General features: G+C 39.2%; 2 pseudogenes; both read right to left on the reverse strand.

Annotated features, from left to right (window-relative positions):
* Nucleotides 1–5,200: 5,200 nt before the first annotated feature.
* Nucleotides 5,201–5,297, reverse strand: LOC130033767 (uncharacterized; annotated as a pseudogene).
* Nucleotides 5,298–24,723: 19,426 nt separating this feature from the next.
* Nucleotides 24,724–24,820, reverse strand: LOC130033804 (uncharacterized; annotated as a pseudogene).
* Nucleotides 24,821–25,849: the final 1,029 nt, after the last annotated feature.

Below are 25,849 nucleotides of genomic sequence, written 5' to 3' on the forward strand. Positions count from 1 at the left end.
TTTCTTGTTTTTTTTTGGGTCGCACCTGGCTATGCATATGGGTTATTTTTAATTTTAAAAAATTATAATTTTTATTTTTTACCTGTGGTTTAAAATGAAACCTAAAATATTTTAGAGTAAATATATGTGAAGGAGAATAAAATTCACGGGAACTATTTAGTGTTCTTAATGATACAGCAGTCAGAATTTTGAGGTTAATTTTATGGGTAGTGCATAAATAATTTGTCCCCATTATGAGGGCTGTCTTTTTAGCATGGTCACCATTTTTCTAAGTTGCAGAAACGTCTTAGTTTAATGTAGTCTCATTTGTTTATCTTCATTTCCTCTTCCTTGGTCAGTGGTGTTTCATTCTAGAAGTTTCCCTTAGCTTTAATGTCATGGAGGGATCGTCCCACATTTTTCTCCATATATCTTAAGAATTCAGCTATGATATTGAGGTTTTTAATACATTTGATCTGACTTTGTGCCTGGCACTATAAAGAGGTCTGAGTTCAATTTTTTTTTTTTGCATGTCGCTGTCCAGGTTTCCCAGCACCACTTGTTGAAGAGACTTCCTTGCTCAACTTCATATTTCTTGAGCCTTTATGAAAGATTAGGTAATAGCAATCTGAGGGCCAGCGTCAGGATATTTGACTATATTCCATTGATGTGAGGCCTGCCTTTATCTGAATATCATGTTATTTTGATTACTACGACTTTGTAGTAGGGTTGCAAGTTGGGGAAGCTGTTCCCTTCTTCTTTTTACCAAATATTGCTTTAGCTCTTCATGGGAGTTTATTGTTGTGTATGAGTTTCAAGAGTGTTTAATCTATTTCTTTGAAAAATGTTATGGGTAACCTTTTAGGAAGTGCAGTAAATCTTTATAGAGCTTTGGGGTGTATTGCCATTTTGACAGTGTTAATCCTCTCAATCCATGAGCATGGGATGTGATTCCATTTCCTCGTATACTCTCTTATTTCGTGAAGTAGAGTTTGTAGGGTTTTTTTTTTGTATAGTTCCTTAACATTTTATCATTTATCACTTAACTTCCCCTTAGTCGTCGATTTGCTCGAGCGGGCGCCAGTAACGTCTCCATTTGTCCCTGTCGCGTGCTAGTGTAGCCCAATGGCACCTGTTTGATCCAGGAACATGAAGGGCCTCAAACCGATCGTTCATGATCTTGACGAAGAAGTCTGACCATCTGGAAGGTGGGCGGCCACGCGGTCTTTTGACATCCCGTGGAATCCAGTTGGTAACAGCTCTAGTCCTGCGGTCATCTCTAAATCTCATGACGTGACCAGCCCATCTGATTTTTGACACCTTGGCATAAGAGACAGTGTCCCTGATTCTTGATCGGCGATGGATGTAAGAACTCTCGATTATCTCTCTCATTTGAGTGAAACGTGATATTCCAAGCATAGCTCTTTCTATTCTTCTTTGGGAGACCTGAATACTGTTCTCATATTGTTTGCATAGGGCCCAGGTCTCTGAGGCATATGTTAATGCAGGAAGAACAGTGGAATCAAAGAGATGTGCCCGGAGCCGGAGGTTCTTCTTCCTCTTAGCTATTTATTCGACGTTCTTGAAGGCGTTCCAAGCAGCTCTCTGCCTCCTACACAGCTCGGGTGCCAGGTCATTTGTCATGTTGACCTCTCGACCTAGGTACACATAGCTGTTGCATTTGGAGATAGTCATTCCATTGAGAGCGAATGGGGCATCAGGAACAAGGCTGTTTCGCATAAACATTGTCTTCATAAGATTCAGCTGTAGTCCTACCTTTCCACACTCAGGGTCAAAGTCGGCCAGCATTTATGCTGCTTGGCTGATGTTTGGTGTTATTAAAACAATGTCATCAGCAAAGCGGACGTGGTGTAGTTGCCGACCATCTATCTTCACTCCCATTCCTTCCCATTCCAGTCGTCGCATGATGTTCTCGAGGGTGGCACTGAAGAGTTTCAGTGAAAGGGTATCACACTGCCGCACCCCTCTCTTGACATCAACGATCACTTCTTTGTTGAATGGTGAGATCCTGCTAGTGAAACTGTAATACAGCTCACGGAGGATCCTGATGTACTGGGCTTGAATGCCCTGATTGGCTAGGGCTTCAGTGAGCACTTCCGTCTCAACAGAATCAAAGGCCTTCTTTTAATCAATGAACGTTAAACAGAGCTGCACCTTGAACTCCCGAGAAACCTCAATGAGCTTGGTTATCGTGTGGATATGGTCGATGGTGCTGAATCCTTTGCGGAACCCTGCTTGCTCGCATGGTTGTCCTTCATCTAGTGTTCTGCCAATCCTATTTAGGATGACTCGAGTGAACAACTTGTAGATGACAGACAATAGGCAGATCCGGGGATAGTTGCCAATGTCATGGATGTCTCCCTTCTTGAACAGTAGTATGGTCCTGCTGGTTTTCCATTGGGATGGAAACTTGCATTCAGACAGGTAGCGAGTGAAGAGCCGAGCCAGTGTATTGATGAGTACTGACTGCAGGTTCTTCAGGTGTTCAGGTCTGACCTTGTCTGGGCCGGGTGCTGTTTGTTCCTTTACCAACGAAATGGCGTGTCGGATTTCGAAGGGAGAACGTTGGGAACAACATATCCATCCTGTGGAATTTGGTATGTCGGCAAGTGGACATGGTTATCGAAGAGATTTGAGCAGAAGTCATGGTAATCTTCTCCATTGTCGTTCTGGAGGATGTGATGGATCCATCAGGACGTCGGAGGGCAGTTTTCTTGGTCTTATAGTTGGCGAAGGACAGGCAGGCATTACGAATACTTTTCCTGGCTTCTGCCACATCTACCAGTACTTCTGCTCTTCTCTCTTTGAGGTCTTCCTTGATCACATCTCTGCACTGCTTTGGGAGCTGGGACATTAGCTTGCGGTTGCCTGAGGCATGCGTCAAACCACGCAGGCGAATTAGCTCAAGAGTTTTCGAAGATAGTCGATTTTTTGTGGCTATCTCTCTCTTGGCATTCCTCGCACATTCATGGAGGTGCTGAACCAGTGGATCGTATTCCTCGTCAATGTTGTCAACAATGGCATCTACCCATGTTGCCGCAATAGTACCAAAGTATAGTTCCTTAACATTTTAGTTGATTCTAATATACTCGATTTTCTGAGGTATTATTGTGAATGGGATTGTTTTTCTCTATCTCTTTTTTTCTCTTTCATTTGAAATATATGGGAAAGCCATGGACTACCGGATATTGATTTTGTAATATGCTACTTTACTAACAAATCTATTTTTCCCAGGAGCTTTTTTGTAGATTCTTTGGGATTTTCCAAGTATAGTATCATGTCATCTCCAAATAGTAAAAGCTTGAGTTCTTCCATTTTTATATGGATGCCCTTGATATCCTTTCTTTTTACCGAAATCCTATGGCAAGTACTTCAAGTACTATGTTGAATAGGTGTGGTTAGAGTGGGTAACTTGTTTTGTGCCTAATTGTATTCTGGGATTCTAGCTCATTGATTTCTGCTCCAAGCCTTTAGTTTTCTCCCCGTTGAGAATAATGCTTGCTGTGGGTTTGTGGTAGTTTACTTTGACTAGATTGAAGAAAGTACTTTCCACTCCCATTTTGTTGAGAGTTTTTCATCATGAATGGGTGCTGGATCTCATCAAATGCTTTATCTACATCTATCGATATGATGATATGACTTTTTTCTTTATTTTATTGAGATGGTGTATTCTGTTGATTGACTAGAGAATGTTAAGCCATCCTTGCATCCCGGGATAAACCTACTTGGTCATAGTGTGTGATCTTTTGTTGAGTTTCTGGATTCTCTTTGCTGGTATTTTCTTGAGAATCTGTGTATCTGTATTCATCAAGGAAATAGGTCTGTAATTTTCATTTTTTGTGGTCTCTCTGTCTGTTTTGAGTATTAGGGTGATCTTTGCCTCATAGAAACTATTTGAGAGCATTTCTGTTTCTTCAATTTCCTGTAAAATCTTGAAAAATGTTGGCAGCAGTTCCTCTTTAAAGGATTGAAATGTTTCACTATTGAATCCATCTGGGCCAGGCATTCTGTTTGGGGGTATATTTTGACCATCATTTCAATTTCCTTGGTAGTGATAGGTTCAAGTATTCCAAATCTTCTTGGTTCAGCCTTGGGAGGTAATTAGAATCCATTAATTTATAAATTTATTCAAGATTCTCTCATTTCCTGCTGCAAAGCTTCTCAATATAATCTCTGATGATCCTATGGATTTCTGTACTTTCTATTAGGATAACCCCCTTTGCATTTCTGATTCGATTTATTAGAATTCTTTCTGTTTCTTTGAGAGGTTTCTAGAGGTTTATTGATCTTATTTATTTTCTCAAAGAACCAGCTTTTGCTTTTATTGGTCTTCTGGATTGTATTTTGGGTTTCTAGCTCATTGATTTATACTACAAATTTTATTATTTCCTTGCTTCAGCCTAGTTTGCACTCCTTTTGTTGGTCATTTTCCAAAATCTTGAGCTCTAATTTATTCATGTAGGCCCTTTCTTTCTTCCTGATGAATTCTGGCAGAGCTATACTCTTTCCTCTTAACACTGCTTTTGCTGTGTCCCACAAGTTCTGCTAGCTCGCGGCCTCATTCTCATTTGTTTCTGGAAACTTTTTATTTCCTCTTTGATTTCTTCTCTAAGCCAACGGTTGTTCATTACTTCCCTTAAATAAAATATTTCCTTGCTGAGATTTAGTCTGTTTGATCTATTGAGAAGTGACAAAGTAGTGTTGAAATCTCCACCTAGTACTGTTTTGCTATCAATGTTTTTTTTAAGTCTATTAGAAGTTGATTTTAAGTATTTTGCGGTTTTGTCATTGAGCATCTACATTGAGAAGGGTGAGTTCTTTCTGATGTACAGATCCCATGATCATGAAGAAATGACATTCACTGTCTCTTATAACCTTTAGCCTGAAGTCCATGTGGTCTGATACTAGTATGGCTACTCCAGCTTTGTGGAGGTGTTCTTTTCTTGAAGACTTGTTTTCCAGCCTTTTACTTTTAGCCCATGGTTGCTTTAATTGCTCAGATGTGTTTCTTGCAGGCATCAGAATGTTGGGTTCAGTTTTCTAATTCATCTTCCTATTCTGTGCCTCTGAATTGGCACATTTAGTCCATTGACATTGAGAGAGATTGTTGTTATGGGGATTTGTGCTATCTTTATGTAGAATTTTTGTACTTGTGGGGATTGCCTTTGCTTAAAGTAGCCCTGTTAGTTCTTCTTGCAACAAAAATATGGAACTCTATACAAGTTTGCATGTCGTCTCTGTGCAAGGACCATGATAATCTCTGTATCATTTCAATTTTAGTATATGTGTAACCAAACCTAGTAGGAGTTAATTTTTCTCTTCTGATTACTTTGAATGTTGTCCTTACATACCCTATGGCAGAGAGTGGTACCTAATCAAGGAAAGTATTTCAAAGCAGCTTGATAGATTTAGAACTTTAATGTCCCAGAAAGAAAAATATGGTTTTTACCATATTATCTTTTACCATAATCAACGCATCAGTTTTACAAAATAATTCTTTTGAAGATGTTATATGAGTCCTGTTTAATGCACTTCCCTGAAACCTTCATTAAGACCATTAAACTAGAGCCTTTTGCTGTTCTCACCTCAGTCCGTGTACATCTCCAGGAAAAGGTGAATGGTGTTGTCTGCACTTTGACCACCTTGAATGTAAGTAGGATTTTTCTCCTGAAGGAAGAGGTGAGGAGAATATTGATGATTTCATTCCACATTATTATAAGTTCAACTTGAACGGAAGTTGAGACTCATGAGGGTCCTGTAAAGGACAGAAAAATGGGTCTCAGTGAAGTTTAATGACCAATACACATTAACAAACACAGATGACTCAAAGCAGCCTGTGTGCATCTTTTTGTATAGTGAGTTTCATATCTAATGATAGTGATTCTCAGTCATGACACACGGGCAAAACAGACCTATAATTAAAAATCTAGTTCTCTGAGCAGAGTGGGGTTTCTTAGGTTATTGAACAAGTTTGTAGTAATTTATTACTAAGCACATACGTAGTTTGAATGATGTGTACTTTTTGATCTAAAATTAATTCCAAATATGTCTAAAATGACAGTCTCCTGACCTCGCACCTGGCTTTCTTCACCAGGGTCCCTTGGAGGGGGTGTGTTGAGTTTCCCTCACCGTGCCAAGCAGAGCCCCGGCACCTGAAGACCTCTGCAACCAGCCATAGGTACGCTTTAAACCACTCTCCCCAAGCTTGAAGGAGCCTCATGCATGATCGAATCTGACAGAGGAACCCAGGTGTGCACAACTGGGGGATGAGATCTCCAAGGGTGCTCAGATCAAGACTGGGCCCCCTCCAACCAGATCCCCCATCTCCTAGTAGCTAAGTGTTACAACCACGAACTGCCCCTGGAGCCATGTAATCCCATCAATGGCCAAGATACAGAGACTGGATTTTGTTGATAAGACAACAACAATTATTGTCCAGTTGTCACTCTGAGAGAACCTGGTACGCATCTGCGAGTAACTTGCCCTTGTGTTTACCAGTCATTTACACTTCTTTCAATACAGATTATATGATCATGGTTTATGCTTATTTTTACTATTGAAGTATAATAGCTAAATACTGATTTATTTCACAGCACTAATTTATTAAAAACATTTATCCTTGGCCTATCATAGTAATTGCCAGGATTTGTTGGTTTTGCTTGTTTTTTGATTACTTAAATTGATTTTGGTCCTTTTCTTTCAGGTTGAAAAATTTTGACACAAATGAGTATATGTTTTTCTTTATCTTCTACAGTTTTAAACTGAGAACAACTGTTTGTTTTGTACAAATAAGATACCTGTGCATTTACTATTTCTTCTCATTTTATTTACATTTTAACACATCTCGATTCATCTACAACTTATCCTAGTAAGTATTGTCATATTGAAAGAAACCACCAATTTTCTCAATCATAGCACTGTAGCACTGTCCTCCCGCGGTTCATCCATTTGCTCGAGCGGGAACCAGTAACAACTTACACCAAATTGTGAGATTTGTTGTCACTGGCTTTGGCCTATCAAATACGTCATGGGTAGCTTGCCAGGCTCTTGCTATGTGGACGAGATATTCTCGGTAGCTTGCCGGGCAGAGGAATCGGAATCAGTGTTGGCCTCCTGCAAGGCAAACGACCAAATCCGCTGTGCTGTAAATGTTATCTAAAATATACTAGTAATAACAAATGTTATTTCATAAACAGTGCAATAAAAACAATTATTTAGTAATTTTCTTGATTTGTTAGTGAAATAGCTAAGCTCTTGAGTATCATGGGAGTATTTTTCTAACACAAGAGTCTGACGAAGGTGAAACTGTTATAACCGTCTTGTAGAATTCCATCTCCCTAGCCTACTTCAATCTACCCCACTCACTATCCAATCCGGTCTTCTAATGGGATTCTGACCTCCTGATTGGCTAGCCTCTACCTTTCACCTGCCTACTTTATGACATCATTCTCCCACCAAACCAACCACCAACTGGTAGAATCTTGGGGGTCCCATGTAGTTGTTTGTAAACAAATTTGAATCATCATGGCAATTGACGAATGACCAATGACCAATCACCAGTGAGCAGTTGTCTGTACTAAACACTTTTGTTCTTAAGCCGCTTCAGTGTTCAGACGTAATCTCGTACAGTCTCCTCTTCTCGTCTACCTTTCATTGGTATTTCCTCTTCTCTGACCATGTCAGGTAAGGAATAATACCTTTCAAAGCTTGTCATTAGATTTATCATCCCTAAACTTAGCAGTCAAGGAAGAACAGCACGTAGTAATGAAAGAAAATATTCAAGTAGAATTTTATAAGCCTCGTTTTAACTTGACTTTGATATTTGCTGTGTGACTTTAGACATTGGCTTACTTTATGTCACATACAAAGTGTTTTTCGTCATTGATTACATTATATTCTAGACATACTTAGGAGCTCAAATACACACACACATACACACACACACACGCATATATATATATATATATATATATATATATATATATATACATATATATATATATATATACAACTGCCGTGTAACCCCAACAAAGGCCAGGATCCAGAGATTATCAAAACAAGCTCCCAGGAGAGCACAAGGCAGAGTCTCCTACCCTGTGTCTGACTATCCTCGCCAGGGCCCAACAGCTGAAGACCTGTAGGCCCCAACCAAGGCCTTACTGGGACCACTCTCCACACACTTGGATAAGCCTCAGACATAACAAAACTGGCAGAGGAACCCAGGTGTGTGGGACCCGGGGCTGAGATCTCCAAGCCTGCACGGTTTGGGACTGGACCTGTCAGTAACTAGACAGTTAAACCCTCCAACTGCCGTGTAACCCCAACAAAGGCCAGGATCCAGAGATTATCAAAACAAGCTCCCGGGAGAGCACAAGGCAGAGTCTCCTACCCTGTGTCTGACTATCCTCGCCAGGGCCCAACAGCTGAAGACCTGTAGGCCCCAACCAAGGCCTTACTGGGACCACTCTCCACACACTTGGATAAGCCTCAGACATAACAAAACTGGCAGAGGAACCCAGGTGTGTGGGACCCAGGGCTGAGATCTCCAAGCCTGCACGGTTTGGGACTGGACCTGTCAGTAACTAGACAGTTACACCCTCCAACTGCCGTGTAACCCCAACAAAGGCCAGGATCCAGAGATTATCAAAACAAGCTCCCGGGAGAGCACAAGGCAGAGTCTCCTACCCTGTGTCTGACTATCCTCGCCAGGGCCCAACAGCTGAAGACCTGTAGGCCCAACCAAGGCCTTACTGGGACCACTCTCCACACACTTGGATAAGCCTCAGACATAACAAAACTGTCAGAGGAACCCAGGTGTGTGGGACCTGGGGCTGAGATCTCCAAGCCTGCACGGTTTGGGACTGGACCTGTCAGTAACTAGACAGTTACACCCTCCAACTGCCGTGTAACCCCAACAAAGGCCAGGATCCAGAAATTATCACAACAAGCTCCCGGGAGCGCGCGACCTGCGGCCGCGCGACTATTCATTTACTTTTCTCTAAATTTTCAGGGTACATTAAATATCCTTAAATATCCAACCCGCACGGCAGAGCCTGGCAAGCTATCCGTGGTCTATGCCAAATAGACCAAATTGATATGCCAAATCCAGTAATAAATGGATCTCATTTCCCTAACCCTGAATATGCAGAGTCGAGAAGGATATGGAAGGAGAGGCTGATAAAACACCAAGGCAGACATAGGCTACCAAAACGCAGAAAAACAAAAATGATTGTCTGTACTTTTAATGCTCGTACCCTGGCATCTGCTGCATCCATTGAAGACCTTATGGTACAAGCACAAAAGATCAAGTACGACATCATTGGTCTGACCGAAACGAGAAGACATCAATTCCATCATGCTGTTTTCGACACTGGAGAAGAACTGTTCCTTGGAACATGTGATAAAAGAGGCGTCGGTGGTGTCGGTATCCTTGTCAACACAAACTTAGTCACGAGCATTGATTCATTTGAATGCCTAACAACCCGAATCGGACGATTACACTTGAATAAATGTGGCTCACTACCGGCAGTTTCTATCTTTGTTGTCTATGCACCAACATCCAGTTATGGTGAAAGAGAAACTGAGAAATTCTACATGGAGCTAGAGAAGTTCTATAAAGAAGATCACACCTTCTACAAGATCATTGTCGGTGATTTTAATGCCAAGATAGGGCCAAGAAGATCAGTCGATGAACTCCACATTGGAACCCATGGCCTGGAATGGAACGAACAGGGTGACAGACTGTCTGAATTCATCATGTCAACCAAAACCTTCCATGGTAACTCACAATTCCAAAAGGCTGAATCTAAACCTTGGACATGGGAGTCTCCCGATGGACGGTTCCACAATGAAATAGACCACATCATATTCAATCGGCGGTTTTGCCTAACCGATGTTGCTGTTGTACCAAAATTCCAAACGGGATCAGACCACCGTCTTCTTCGTGCAAAATTCTACCTCACAGAATGAGGAGAAAAGAATGCAAGGTTTAAGAAGAGGACTCCCAGAACAACCACCAACTGGGAACTCTTTGGCTCTGTTGCGGCAACATGGGAAGATGCCATCATTGACAACATTGATGAGGAATATGATCGAATGATTCAGCACCTCCATGATTGTGCAAGGAATGCCAAGAGAGAGATAACCACAAAAAAACCGTCTTTCTTCGAACACTCTTGAACTTATTCGCCAACGTGGCTTGGCACGTGCCTCAGGCAACCACAAGCAAACGTCCGAACTGGCAAAACAGTGCAGAGAAGCCATCAAGGATGACCTCAAAAACAGGAGAGCAGCAGTACTGGTAGATGCAGCAGAAGCTGGAAAAAACATTCGTAATGCCCGCCTGTCCTTCACCAACTACAAAACCAAGATGACTGCCCTCCGATATCATGATGGATCTATCACATCTTCCAGAAGGGCAATGCAGAAGATTATTCACGACTTCTACTCAGATCTCTTTAATAGCCACATCCACTTGCCCACATACCACATACCACATAATGGATATGTCGTTCCCAATGTTCTCCCTTCCGAAATCCAACATGCCATCTCGTCTGTAAAGAAACAAAGAGCACCTGGCCCAGACAAGATCAGACCTGAACACCTGAAGAACTTACCATCAGTACTCATCAATACATTGGCTCGACTCTTCACACGCTACCTGTCTGAATGCAAGGTTCCATCCCAATGGAAAACCAGCAAGACTGTACTACTATACAAGAAAGGAGACATCCACGACATTGGCAACTATCGCCCAATCTGCCTATTGTCTGTCATCTACAAACTATTCACTCGAGTCATCCTGAATAGGATTAGCAGAACACTAGATGAAGGACAACCATGTGAACAAGCTGGATTCCGAAAAGGATTCAGTACCATCGACCATATCCACACAGTAACCAAGCTCATTGAGGTATCTCGGGAGTTCAAGATGCCACTCTGTCTAACGTTCATTGATTTAAAGAAGGCCTTTGATTCTGTTGAGACGGAAGCTGTCATAGGAGCCCTAGCCAATCAGGGCGTACAAACTCAATACATCAGGATCCTTCGTGAGCTCTATTGCGGATTCACTACCAAGATCTCACCATTCTACAAAGAAGTAATCATCCATATCAAGAGAGGGGTTCGGCAGGGTGATACCATTTCACCAAAACTCTTCAGTGCCACCCTCGAGAACATCATGCGACGGCTGGAATGGGAAAACATGGGAGTGAAGATAGATGGTCGGCAACTACACCACCTCCGCTTTGCTGATGACATCGTTCTAATAACACCAAACATCAACCAAGCGGCACAAATGCTGAACGACTTTGACCGTGAATGTGGAAAGGTCGGACTACAGCTGAATCTTGCGAAGACAATGTTTATGAGAAACAGCCTTGTTCCTGACGCTCCATTCGCTCTCAACGGAACCACCATCTCCGAATGCAACAGTTATATATACCTAGGTCGAGAAATCAACATGATGAATGACCTGGCACCTGAGTTGCACAGGAGGAAGAGAGCGGCTTGGAATGCCTTCAAGAGCATTGAAGAAATAACTAAAAGGACAAAGAACCTCCAGCTACGAGCACATCTCTTTGATTCCACTATTCTTCCTGCATTAACATATGCCTCAGAGACCTGGACCCTACGAAAACAGGATGAGAACACTATTCGGGTCTCTCAAAGAGGAATCGAAAGAACTATGCTTGGAATATCACGATTCACTCAAATGAGAGATAGAATCCGGAGTTCTGATCTTCGTCAACGCTCAAGAATCAGGGACGCTGTCTCATTTGCCAAGACATCAAAATCAGATGGGCTGGACACGTAATGAGGTTTACAGACAACCGCTGGACTAGAGCCATTACTGATTGGATTCCACGAGACATCAAAAGATCACGTGGACGCCCACCTATAAGATGGTCAGACTTCTTCATCAAGACCCTAAATGATCGGTTTGAGGCTCTACATGTTCCTAAAACGAACAGATACCATTGGGCTACGCTAGCACGCAACCGGGATGAATGGAGACGTTACTGGCACCCGCTCGAATAAATCGATGAATAACGGGGATTAAGTGATTAAGTGATGAGGGTTGATTCTCTGTGTTTCTTTTTCCTTTTAATAGTGAATTTTACATGATATTCACTTAAAACAAGTAAATCAGAGACAGTATTTTTACAGAAACAGAAAATATAGATGCTGTGAAAAACTGTTAATATATACTAGCATGTGTTCTCTGTAATGGTCTCTCCACTTGTATTTATACTTCAGTATTTTGAATATAGTGATATTACAAAGTAATAATCATTTATCTTTGAGTTTTCTATTTAAACCAGGTAATAAGAAAATATGGGGCTTGTGGAAGGTGTGGAGTGCTGAGCATTAGGGAGGCAAACCCTCTAAGGTAAGCAAGTTTGGGATCACTTTCATCAACCTTTGACCAATCGACACCAAGACAATATGAGGGAGAAAAAAATAGGAAGAAAGAAAGAAAAAGTATAGAAAGAAAGAAAGAAAGAAAGAAAGAAAGAATAGGGACTTCGATTATCAAGGAAGAGGAAAACGTTTGTTCAGAATGTTGAAGAGAACCAAAGATTTAAAATCAAAAAAGAAAGGTACCAGTAGGAAAAGCATATTATCAGAAAGCCATCATTGCTGGCATTTTTCCTTATTATCTCTTAGAACACAGTACTTGGTTCTTGACAATTTGAGTATAAACACGCTTCAGAAATGATGCTTCCCATAAATAGCTAATAGTGCTTATCTAGGGCGGTGGAAGACACATAATCTTCAATGCTTTTATTACGTTATGGTTTTAAGTACATGTACGCGCTGCCTGTTAAAATTAAAAATTGGTATATTCTAACTTGAATAAGGAGATTTGATTCATTTGTGTGGTAAGTAGGTTCCAGGTTAAAGCGGCTTCTCATCTTTACAAATATTATTTCATGTGATTTTTTCTTCCTAACATGAAAGTATTTTGATAATAGTCAACTTCTGTTTTAAATCCTAAGAGGAAAAAGAAAAATCAAGTCTCACAGGTCTAATTACACATTTTTGTCATATTTGTGAATTAAGATTTTTCCTACATTAAAGATATTTTATTGGATTTTGGTGCTCATTTATTAAACATTGAGAAGAACGTTTTCCTGGTTGATAAAGCTAATTCTAATTTAGGGGTTGAAAGTAAATTTGCAAATTTTGTGATCACTTTTTAAATGGTCTTTTCTGTGTCTTGTGTGATCAAGAGAAATCCTATGCTATGTTTAACACGTGTTGTTTGCTGGTTAATATTCAAAGGTACTGATGAGAATAATTTTTTGTACTTTCGAAATTTCTTTTCTGTATTTTACTCATTTAAAACATTTCCTTTCTATGAAATACAATCAAGCTTACTCCTATTTTCTTTTTGTTATGTAGTTACTGGTAAATCCTTTCTCTTTAATGGACTGGTAAAGTGTGCACTCAAAAATCACCTTCTATTCCATTTTTTGGCTAGCAGTTTTTTGTAAAATAGAATACTGTCTACATATTGTATATATGGAAAAATTTATTAATAATCTTATTGTACTGTTTTATTTGGTTTTGGTTGGGATCACATCCACTGTTATTCAAGGCCTACTCTTGGGTCTGCTCTCCATAACTTACTGTACTATGCTGCTTGCTACAGAGCCCAGATTTCATTAATATCTATATTCTTTTTCAGTTATGTGATAAATATTTTTCATTATGTTTTCTTTACCCTTCCTCCTATGTAAATCACATGAAATAGAAAAATTATATTTATGTATGTGTTATTTTTCTAAGAATTATTAGTAACTACATTTTAGACAAACAATTTAAGACACAGAGTTTAAATAAAGTTTTCCTTCCAAAAACATTTCTTTGAAAAAACTCAAGTTGTCATTTTTGAAGTGGTTCAAAAATGAGGGTAAACTTCAATGCATCCACAAGAGTAAGTCGTATGTGAACCGTAAGTTACAGGTATTCATCGCAGAAGTCAAATGGAAACCTGATGATTACAATGGTAATAGTTGTAAAGACCCCAAATGCCTAAATTAATGTAAGGTATTCCTTCTGGTTTCTGGACTTGTAGTGATCATGCAGGGTCCTGGCCAAAAGTCCACATGCTTTAGGATGTGTAACCTGGAAATTCAAAAGGCACTGAGAGAGATAGTACTGGAGGGCAAAAAGCATTTCTCTTGTACACAGCCAATCCAGTTTTGAGTCTATGAAGTTCCTGAGCTGTTGTTTGTCTGTGAAACTGTGTGTTTTTCCTTCTATTATGAATGAGAGTCTTGCTGGGAAATGTATTTTTGGGGAGGCATTTATTTCATTGAGTTTTTTCACTATGTCCCACCACTGTTTTCGGGCCATGAGGGTTTCATCAGAAAAATCAGCTGTAAATTTTAAGAATGCTCCTTTGTAAGAGATTTCTTTCTTCGATCTTGCTGCTTTCAGAATTTTGTCTCTGTCTAAGGTTTTGGTCATTTTGATCAGAATGTGTCTTGTGGTACTTTTATTTGGATTTCTTCTAGCTGGTACCCTTCGGGCCTCCTGAATGTGGTCACAAGTTTTCTTCAGCTCTGGAAACGTTGTAGCAATGATTTCTTTGACAGTTTCTTCTTTATTGAGGTTTTCTTCCTGTCCCTCTGGGACTCCAATAATTCTTATGTTACCCCTCTTGGCTTCATCCCGATCTTCTCTTGCCATCTATTCCCGAATTGTGAGTCTCTTTTCCATTTTCTGCTCTTTTCTGGAGAGTCTCTGAACTTCATCTTCGAGCTTACTGATTCTGTTCTCAGCAGCTGTTACTCTGCTGCTGAGGCCTTCCACTGAGCTTTTCAATTCGCCTACGAGATTTTTCAGGTCTGACATTTCTGATTGCAATTTCCTCATTTCTGCCTTCAGATCCTCTTATCTTCTATTGGCATTGATTTCCATTGTTTCTTTTAATTCCCTAAGCATCCTAAATAGCTCCCTTCTGAATTCCTTGTCAGAGAGGTTGTCTAACATTATAGTACTGTTGGTGTCATCTGGGCTAGACTCTTCAGTATGAAAGTTTGGTTGGCTTTTGCCAACCAAAGTATCCATCTCTCCACCAGTGAACATTCTCCACCACCAAGAAACCCAATGACCCTCCCACCCCCCATCTCCCCGACTTTGCCCCAACTCAGGGCATTCCCTTTTGCTTTTTCTTTGTTTTAGGGTGTTGTGGTTTGCAATGGAGGTCAATACCATTAGATTTTCAAAGAAGAACATAGTCCCCTATATGTTCAAGACACTACTACTGTCCTGCGGTTCTTTCCAGAATGTACCCTCCTCCAAGCCAGCCCTTTGGAAATATGCTGGGAAGGACAACTGGATGTTCCTTTCCTCACACTGACCTGCAAGACTCTTGCTGATTCTCAGCCACATCAATTATTTCAATTGTTGCCTGATATCACCTCCTGTCCTTTATTTTTTTAAAAAAATATTTGATTTGTTTCGGGAATATAAAGAAAAAAATTAAATGAACTAATAAAACAAAAGCAAAATCAAACCTTTACACTCTGACATCAAAATCGTCCTAATAGGAGGGGAAGTAAATGACTGAAATGCGTAGGGGAGTGTTGTTAGTTAGTTGTGGACAGGAGCTGGATATTTGACAGTGCATGGAGTATGAATACACAGATCCAGAGATGAGGAACTCTGTACTTGAAGCGAATACAGTTTGTAAACTAGTCATCAAAATTATATGTCCATATGAAATTTATCTACATATGCTTTGTGCCTTCCTTGCATGTATGTGTTATGCATTCCTTTATCATGGCCTCAGAAATGCATCTGAGGGCACTCGGAAATTTAGTTGAGCCCCAAGTATGGGGAGAGAAGTAGTAAATAATTGGAGGAGAAAGAAATATGAGTTGGAGCTTAAGAGCCATGTAAGAGGAATATATAGATATGTATGTGTGTGTAAATGCACATATATATGTATAAATATATATATGGGCTGGAGCCATAGCACAGTGGGTAAGACGTTTGCCTTGCACACGAGCAACCTGGGTTCGATTGCTCTCCTCCTCTCAGAGAGCCCGGCAAGCTACTGAGAGTAAGCCTCCCTCATGGCAAAGCCTGGCAAGGTACCTGTGATGTATTCAACATGCCACGAACAGTAACAACAAGTCTCACCATAGGGACGTTTCTGGTGCCCGCTCGAGCAAATCAGTGAACAATGAGAGGACAGTGCTACAGTGCTATGGTTAATTCAAACGTTGTTTATGCAAAATATGAAAGAATCAAATAAATATTCTATAAAGCTGATTATACCTATTAAATTAATATAACTTTAAATAGTGTTTAGAAATGAAGTTGAAGAATTTTAAGGCTATAGAAAGATATTGACAATATATCAAGAAACATATGGATTTTTGAGGAGCAAGAACACGTACCTGCTGACCTTTCTTAAGGTTATTTTTTTGGCTTTTATAGAATATGTTTTCCCTGAGTTTTTGTTAATCGCTTCCGTTTTTTAGAAAGCATCATAATAAATTATATTTTTTAAAAAAGTAAATAAATTTGTGTTTGTGAGTGGATTATGTATGATTGGAACCTGGGAAGTATTTTCCTATGTAAGTTACATTAAACATGATATTTATAACAGAAATACCATCTGCTGTATTATTCACAATAGCCAGAAGAAACTATGGTATACCTACACAATTGAATACTACGCAGTTGGCAGGAAACTGACATCATGAAATTTGCTTATAAATGGATGTACAGGGAAGAATATTATGCTCAATGAAATCAGTCAGAAGGAAAGGGGTATACTGATTGGACTACCCCATTTTTTGGATATAAAAAACCAGAATATGAGACTAATAGCCAAGGATAGCAGAAACACAGGCCAGGAGAATTGGTCAATGGTTGGACACTTGCCACAAGTGCTGAAGGCGAGCATTTGGAATAAAGAAGGGACCGCTATGACAATGATAGTTGGAAGTGATTACTCTGGGTGAGAACTGAGTCCTGAAAGTAGGTAAAGGAATAAACGTGAGAACCTCTCACTCTCTGTATTACAATCCATAATGCCCAAAGGATGAGGGAGAGAGAGAGAGAGAGAGAGAGAGAGAGAGAGAGAGAGAGAGAGAGAGAGAGAGAGGTGCCTGCCATAGTGTAGAGACAGCAGGCTGTCAGGTGGGGTTTGGGGTTGGGAGAGGGAGTGGTGGGAGAGAAACTGGGAACATTAGCAATGGTACTGTATACTAGTCGAGGTTGGGTGTTAAAATATCCTATGATTGAAACTGAATCATAAAAAGGTTTGTAATATGTGTCTCCTGCAGATTCAATACAAAAATATGATATTGAGTTTCTACCCCCATGACTAACCTATGAATTTGCTGAAATTTATTTTTATCACCTTGGCTGGGCTCATTACATGGATGTCTGTGTGGTAAAACTTTTTCCATTGTATGCGGACTGAAGAGACAAAAATCATAGGGTTGGGACTTCTGGTGGAAGGAGAGAAGAGCACAAAACACCCTGTTGACCACACCTCAGCAGGGTCACCTAAGTTGCGTGATGACAGACCTCCTTCACTGATTACTTCTGTTGTAATGTGGAAAAATGAAAAGACTTTGCAGGCTGACAAGAGGTTGTCTCCTCCAGTTCTCACTATTTTCTTTTCGATTAGAATTGTTTAAAGATTATTTGAAAAATTTGGAGCTTAATGATTTGTTCTCATATATTTCCCTTACATGGTGTCAGTGGGCATTGATCCAGGAAGGCCAGCATGAAAAAGTTGAGGTGTATGTCTTAACCACCAATGCCAACACTACTGTAAGTATGGAACCCAAAGTACAATAGTAAAACTTCAAAATGTGTTTGTCAATGAAATCGGTGGGAATGCAGGGAGAAATGGGTAATCTGTTGGTGGAAGGATGCAGACACTGGTGGTGTGATTAGAATTGAAATATTGTATGACAAATCTCCATCATAAATGACTTTGAAATCAAAATTGCCTAAATTTTAAAAAAAAGAGAAGTCAACTTACGTCTATATTTCAAGAAAGCTTGTCTTAGCAAATTTTGGCAGGGAGACCATAGTTGGTAGAGAGAGGGAGAAAGAAAGGGAGAGTTGACAGTTGGGAAGAGAAGCCTGGATAATATGGAAGAGATGAAAGCTGATCTAAGAAGATTTGGAGTCGTCAGAGTTTAGTGAGTTAAATGGTGAGAACATTGCAGTTTAGATACTTAAATAGTGAGATTGGTTTCAGTCATCAGCACTGTATATATAGAAATAGTTCAAAGACCTCACAGATATTCAGGCTATAATAACTAACAAGGGAAGCGTTTTTTTCCTGAAGCACTATGTAAGGATAATATATTGCCAGGAAAATGATAAAAAGTTGGTTCTCTTATTCACAGATTAATACATTAGCGATGAAAACGTTTATACAAAGGAATCTATCATCTTGTCCTGTTGCTCTGTTTTCTTGTCATCATTCCATTCTCCACCATGACCCTACCTAATCAGGGCTCGCCACATTTCTCAGCAGTATCACCACATAGCCTAAGAGCATGTGTTAACTGCAGGTAGCTCACAGCTCTCATGTTTGCCCCCCCATCCAAGCCAGAACCATCCTTCTGAAACCATGGATATTTGCTGAAGGCCCGTTCTTCCTTGAAGTGGCAGTCATGGTTTACCTCTTCTTAATCATTGTGTTTACAAATTTAGATGAATGTCACTATACTAGTGACAGGGATTTTCCAAACTAAGAAAAGCATAAACATTTCCCCCACGAATTTTGGGCTACTTTTTTTCTAGCCACTGCTAATAATTTGTGATAATCAGGAAAGAGTACTGAAGTAAAAACAGGGACATTTGTCAATTTGGTGCCATGACTAATCAGTCTTAGTATAAATATATATTTCTAGAAAAAAAAAAGCAGAAGAAAAGAAGTTGGTTTCTAGCAAAGAATGCCAAACCTCCGCCAAGAAATCCTTTGAAAATAAAAATTCTGACTATGTACTGAACATGAATGACACTCAATGCCTCTTTTGCAGACCACAACACCTGAAAGGAGAGAGAGAACAACAGGGAATGCCCTGCCACAGAGGCAGGGTGGCATGGGGGGGATTGGTGTGGGAGGGATACTGAAATCCATGGTGGTGAAAAATGGGCACTGGCGGAGGAATGGGCATTTGATCATTGTATAATCGAAACCCAAGCACAAAAATTTGTAAATGTACAACTGTACATCATGGTGTTTCACTAATAAAAATTTTTAAAAAAATAAAGTAAATATTTTTTTTTGTCTGCGAGAGATCAACAGATGGGAACCTGAGTGAAGGCAAAAGATTAAATTGGTTGACTTTTATTTTTCCTTGAGAATATTAATTTGATTTTGGAGTCAATTTATATGAGAGTTCATCAAGACACAGAAATTTTTAGCGCTTCTCTTGTTTAAAAGTATAGTGATAGACCATATCTCTATCTCACATTATTTTTATTTCTGATAGTTCGACACAAAAGATACGTCAAAATCATAGATAAATGTTAATTATTTAAATAATTTTTTGATTATGTAAAATTACCTTATAGAATTACATTATAGAATTTCATAAATTTTAGGATTATGCAGAATCAACGTGCATGTATCATATTACACTCACTACTGAAAGGCCTACTCTGTCATTCACCATTGTTCAATTTTTCCACTTTAATTATACTTCTCGATCTGGTAACTAAATAGTCTCATAGTTCTAAAGTTTGTTTTTATTGCTTTGAAAAGATCAAAATTATGCAATTTTCAACATTGGATGAAACTAGAGGATATCATGCATGTAAAGTTAGCCTTAAGGAAATGAACAGATACAGAGAGATTTTTCTCATATGTGGGATGTAGAGACACACAGCAAGGTAGAAACAAAGGTTCAAGAGCAATGTAAGGGGAGAACTGATCCACACAAATGAGTCAGGGGATTGAGAGTGAGGGATTCTGGGGGATTGGGGGAGAGGGAGGGTTTATTCTTTGAGAGAATGAGGAGTGAGTGTCATGTTGGAATTATGTGTATGAGAAACCATTGTTAATTGAATTATAAATCATAGAATATAAATAATGTTTTAGACGTTTGTCTGTCTCATTTTATTCTTTTAATTTGTTTTCTCCATATGCCACATATGCATGAACTTGTAGGATGCCTATCTTTCTCTGCCTGGTTTATGTCACTAAACATAATTTCCTCATGTAATCCATTTTATATACAAATAATAAGAAGATTTCACTTCATACAACTGAGTAGTATTCCATTGTTTTATCACCTTTCATTTTCAAAATTTGTGGTTTAAAAGATACAAATATTGGTTTTAACAATGCTCTGGTGTTTTAAAATTTTTAGTTTAGTGAAGCTAAATAGATTTTACTGAAAAACACTCAGAAACTTGTGAAACAGGTGTAGGGTGGAATGGAATATTTGTTCAAGCGAGAACAGTCATTTAACAAAGCAAGCAAAGAGAGACATAGAGAAAGGAAGCACGGTATTTCTTCTTATGAGAACAAAAGCTTGAGGAACAAGCCCACTCTGGTAGTTTAGGAATAAGTACTTGGAGTGGTATGAACTTTACCTTTGCACTTTAGGGGAGAACCTGAGTGAAACTATTAGAAGTACTTTCAGGAGCATGATAAACTGGAGTCTGCAGTTGGAATGAAGTGGGTAGAGAGATCTTTGGGGAGATCTGAACTATGGAGAACAGTAATATTATAACATTAATGATAGTATCTTACCGTGGGATTCCAAAAAATCTGTAACAGTGGCGTCAGAAATGATAACATTCTTAGGTATTTGGATTTCCTGTGGAAACAACGGGAAAGCTGAGTTTATGCTCTGGATGCCTCCACCTGAAACAAGGTCAACAAATCATGAATGAAAAATTACAAGTTACATGGATCAAGGATTCTGATCTCAGTGGAAGGCTAGCTTTCGGGTGGACAATTTCTACTGATGGCCTGATGTAGGTTCTGATCCTGGGATACGTAACAGAAAGGAGGTAGTGACAGGTATCCTCAGAAGTGAAGCCTCTGAGACAGAATTCATTCATGACAACTTATGGGTTATCAAAGTTTGCTCATGGCTGCTACCATTATAACATGCCATTCAATGGTTCTGTGGTTTCGATTTACTGTGTCAATGTAAACATGAAGTTTCTAAATCGAAGGTAAAAATGTGAGGCCCTCAAGATGATGAATTATGGAGAGGGGGGGAGCTGGAGCGATAGTTCAGCAGGTAGGGCATTTGCCTTGCACACGGCCTACCCAGGTTACATTCCCAGCATCCTGTATGGTCCCCCCAAGCACCATGAGGAGTAATTCCTGAGTGCACAGCCAGGAGTAACCACTGTGCATCGCCACGTGTGACCCAAAAACGCAAGAAAATGATGATCTGGGATTGATCCTTAGCATTGCAAACAGCATTATTTTCTAATTTTTAATTTTTTTCTTTCTTTCTTTCTTGCTTACTTGCTTTTTTGTTTCCCTTAGCTTTAATGTCATGAAGGGATCTTCCCACATTTTTCTCCATATATCTTAAGAATTCAGGTATGATAGTGAGGTCTTTAAGACATTTGATCTGACTTTGTGCCTGGCACTATAAAGAGGTCTGAGTTCATTTTTTTTGCATGTTGCTGTCCAGTTTTCCCAGCACCAGTTGCTGAAGAGACTTCCTAGCTCAACTTCATATTTCTTGAGCATTTATGAAAGATTAGGTAATAATAATCTGAGGGCCAGCGTCAAGATATTTGACTATATTCCATTGATCTGAGGCCTGTCTTTATCTGAATATCATGGTATTTGGATGACTACAACTTTGTAGTAGGGATTGAAGTTGGGCAAGGTGTTCCCTTCTTCTTTTTACCAAAGATTGCTTTAGCTCTTCATGGGAGTTTATTGTTGTGTATGAGTTTCAAGAGTGTTTAATCTATTTATTTGAAAAATGTTATGGGTATCCTTTTAGAAAGTGCATTAAATCTTTATATAGCTTTGGGGTGTATTACCATTTTGACAGTGTTAAACCTCTCAATCCATAAGCATGGGATGTGATTCCATTTCCTCATATACTCTCTTATTTCGTGAAGTAGTGTTTTGTAGGTTTTTTTTTTTGGTACAGTTCCTTAACCTTTTTAGTTGATTCCAATATTCTCGATTTTCTGAGGTATTATTGTGAATGGGATTGTTTTTCTCTATCTCTTTTTTTCTCTTTCATTATTAATATATGGGAAAGCCATGTAGTACCAGATATTGATTTTGTAATATGCTACTTTACTAAACAAATCTATTGATCCCAGGAGCTTTTTTGGAGATTCTTTGGGACTTTCTAAGTATAGTATTATGTTATCTCCAAATAGTAAAAGCTTGAGTTCTTCCTTTTTATATGGATGCCCTTGGTATCTTTTTTTTTTTTAACGAAATCATATGGCAAGTACTTCAAGTACTATGTTGTATAGAAGTGGGGAGAGTGGGTAACTTGTTTTGTGCCTGATTGTATTCTGGAATTCTATTTCATTGATTTCTGCTCCAAGCCTTTAGTTTTCTCCCCGTTGAGAATAATGCTTGTTGTGGGTTTGTGGTAGTTTGCTTTGACTATATTGAGGAAAGTACTTTCAACTCCCATTTTGTTGAGAGTTTTTCATCATGAATGGGTGCTGGATCTCATCAAATGCTTTATCTACATCTATTGATATGATCATATGACTTTTATCTTTATTTTATTGAGATGGTGTATTCTGTTGATTGACTAGAGAATGTTAAGCCATCCTTGCATCCCCAAGCTAAACGTACTTGGTCATAGTGTGTGATCTTTTGTTGAGTTTCTAGATTCTCTTTGATGGTATTTTCTTGAAAATTTTTGTATCTGTATTCACAAAGGAAATAGGTCTGTAATTTTCTTTTTTTGTGATGTCTCTGTCGATTTGAGTATTAGGGTGTTCTTTGCCTCATAGAAACTATTTGGGAGTATTTCTGTTTCTTCAATTTCCTGGAAAATCTTAAAAATGTTGGAAGCAGTTCCTCTTTAAAGGTTTGAAATAGTTCACTATTGAATCCATCTGGGCCCTGGATTCTGTTTGGGGATATAATTTTGACCATCATTTCAATTTCCTTGTTAGTTATAGGTTCAAGTATTCCAAATCTTCTTGGTTCAGCCTTGGGAGGTAATTGGAATCCAATAATTTATCAATTTATTCAAGATTCTCTCGTTTCCTGCTGCAAAGATTCTCAAAATAATCTCTGATGATCCTATGGATTTCTGTACTTTCTATTAGGATACCCCCCTTTGCATTTCTGATTCGATTTATTAGAATTCTTTCTCTTTGTTTCTTTGAGGGGCTTCTAATGGTTTAATGATCTTATTTATTTTCTCAAAGAACCAGTTTTTGTTCTTATTGGTCTTCTGGATTGTATTTTGGGATTCTAGCTCATTGATGTCTGGTACAAGTTTTATTATTTCCTTCCTCCAGCCTAGTTTGGACTACTTTTGTTGATTATTTTCCAAAATCTTGAGCTCTAATTTATTCAGGTAGGCCCTTTCTTTCTTCCTGATGAATTCTGGCAGAGCTATAATCTTTCCTCTTAACACTGCTTTTACTGTGTCCCACAAGTTCTGGTAGCTCGTGTCCTCATTCTCATTTGGTTTTTTTTTTTTGTGATTATGTGTTTTATTTATTTTTTTCCTTTTTTTTAATTAGTGAAAAACCATGAGGTACAATTATAGGCTTACAAATTTTGTGCTTGGGTGTCAGTTATACAATGATCAAGTCCCCATACATCCACAAGTGCCCGTCATCCATCCCCATGGGTCCCAGCATCCCCCCCACCCTCATCCCCACCCCCCCGTCCCATCCTGCCTCTGTGGCAGGGTATTCCCCCTTGTTCTCTCTCTCTACTTTTGGGTACTGTGTTTTGCAAGAGAGGCTTTGAGTGGCAATCATGTTTGGTCTATCGACTACTTTTAGCATGCTTCTCCCACCCTGGGAGGGCCCTCACAACACCCTTCATTTGGTACTCTCTTCTCTATCTGAGCTTCCTTTTCACCTAGAGCCTGTGGCTGGCCTTCCTCATTCTCATTTGTTTATGGAAACTTTTTATTTCCTCTTTGATTTCTTCCCTAAGCCAACGGTTGTTCATTACTTCCCTTAAAGAAAATATTTCCTTGCTGAGCTTCAGTCTGTTTGATCTATCGGGAAGTGACAAAGAAGTGTTGAAATCTCCTACTAGTATTGTGTTACTATCAATGTTTTTCTATAAGTCTATTAGAAGTTGTTTTAAAGTATTTTGCTGGTCTGTCATTAGGATCATATACATTGAGGAGGGTGAGTTCTTTCTGATGTACATATCCCATGATCATTAAGAAATGATCTTCACTGTATCTGATAACCTTTAGCTTGAAGTCCATGTGGTCTGATACTAGAATGGCCACTCCAGCTTTGCGGAGGTGATATTTTCTTGAAAACTTGTTTCCCAGCCTTTTACTTTTAGCCCATGGATGCTTTGATTGTTCAGACATGTTTCTTGCGGGCAGCAGAATGTTGGGTTCAATTTTCTAATTCATCTTCCTATTCTGTGTCTCTGAATTGGCACATTTAGTCCATTGACATTGAGAGAGATTGTTGTTTTGGGGATTTGTGCTCTCTTTATGTATAATTTTTGTACTTGTGGGGATTGTCTTAGCTTAAAGTATACCTGTTAATACTTCTTGCAACAAAAATATGGAATGCTTTACAAGTTTGCATGTTATCTCTGTGCAAGGACCATGCTCATCATTGTATCATTTCAATTTTAGTATATGTGTTATCAAACCTAGTAGGAGTAAATTTTTCCATATTTTTCGTTTCTTATTACTTTGAGTGTTGTCCTTCCTCACTCCTATGGCAGACAATGATTCCTAATCAAGGAATGTATTTCAAAGCAGCATGAATAATAAATAGATTTAGAACTTTAATGTCCCAGAAATAAAATGTGGTTTTTACTATATTATCGTTTACCATACCCTAGGCATCAGTTTTACAAAATAATTCTTTTGGAAGATGGTATATGAGTTTGTTTAATGTTGTTCCCTGAATCCTTCATTAAGAACATTAAAATAGAGCTTTTTGCTGTTCTCACCTCAGTCCTGTGTACATCTTGAGGAAAAGGTGGATGGTGTTGTCTGCACTTTGACCACCTTTAATGTATGTAGGATTTTTCTCCTGAAGGATGAGGTGAGGATCATATTGATGATTTCATTTCACCTTATTACAAGTTCAACTTGAACGGAAGGTGAGACTCATGAGGCTCCTATAAAGGACAGAACAAAGGGTCTCAGTGAAGTTTAATGGCCAACTCATATTAACAACATAGATGACTCAAAGTAACCTGTGTGCATCTTTGTGTGTAGTGAGTTTCATATATACTGATAGTGATTGTCAGTCATGACACATGGGCAAAACAGACCTGTAATTAAAAATCTAGTTCTCTGAGCAGAGTGGGGTCTCTGAGGTGATTGAACAAGTGTGTAGTAATTTATTACTAAGCACATAAGTATTTTGAATGAAATGTACTTTTCGATCTAAAATTAATTCCAAATATGTCTAAAACGACAGTGTCCTGACCTCGCACCTGGCTTTTCTCACCGAGGCCCCTTGGAGGTGCCGGGGTGAGTTTCCCTCACCGCCCTGATTAGAGCCCCGGCAGCTGAAGACCTCTGCAACCAGCCATAGGTACGCTTAAGAACACCCTTCCCAAGCTTGAAGGAGCCTCTTGCATGAAGGAACTGGAAGAGGAACCCAGATGTGCGGGACCGGGGGATGAGATCTCCATGGCTGCTCAGATCAAGACTGTTCCCCCTCC

This window comes from Sorex fumeus, unplaced genomic scaffold (assembly GCF_029834395.1).
Source record: "Sorex fumeus unplaced genomic scaffold, SorFum_2.1 ptg000054l, whole genome shotgun sequence".
NCBI classification, from domain to species: Eukaryota; Metazoa; Chordata; class Mammalia; order Eulipotyphla; family Soricidae; genus Sorex; species Sorex fumeus.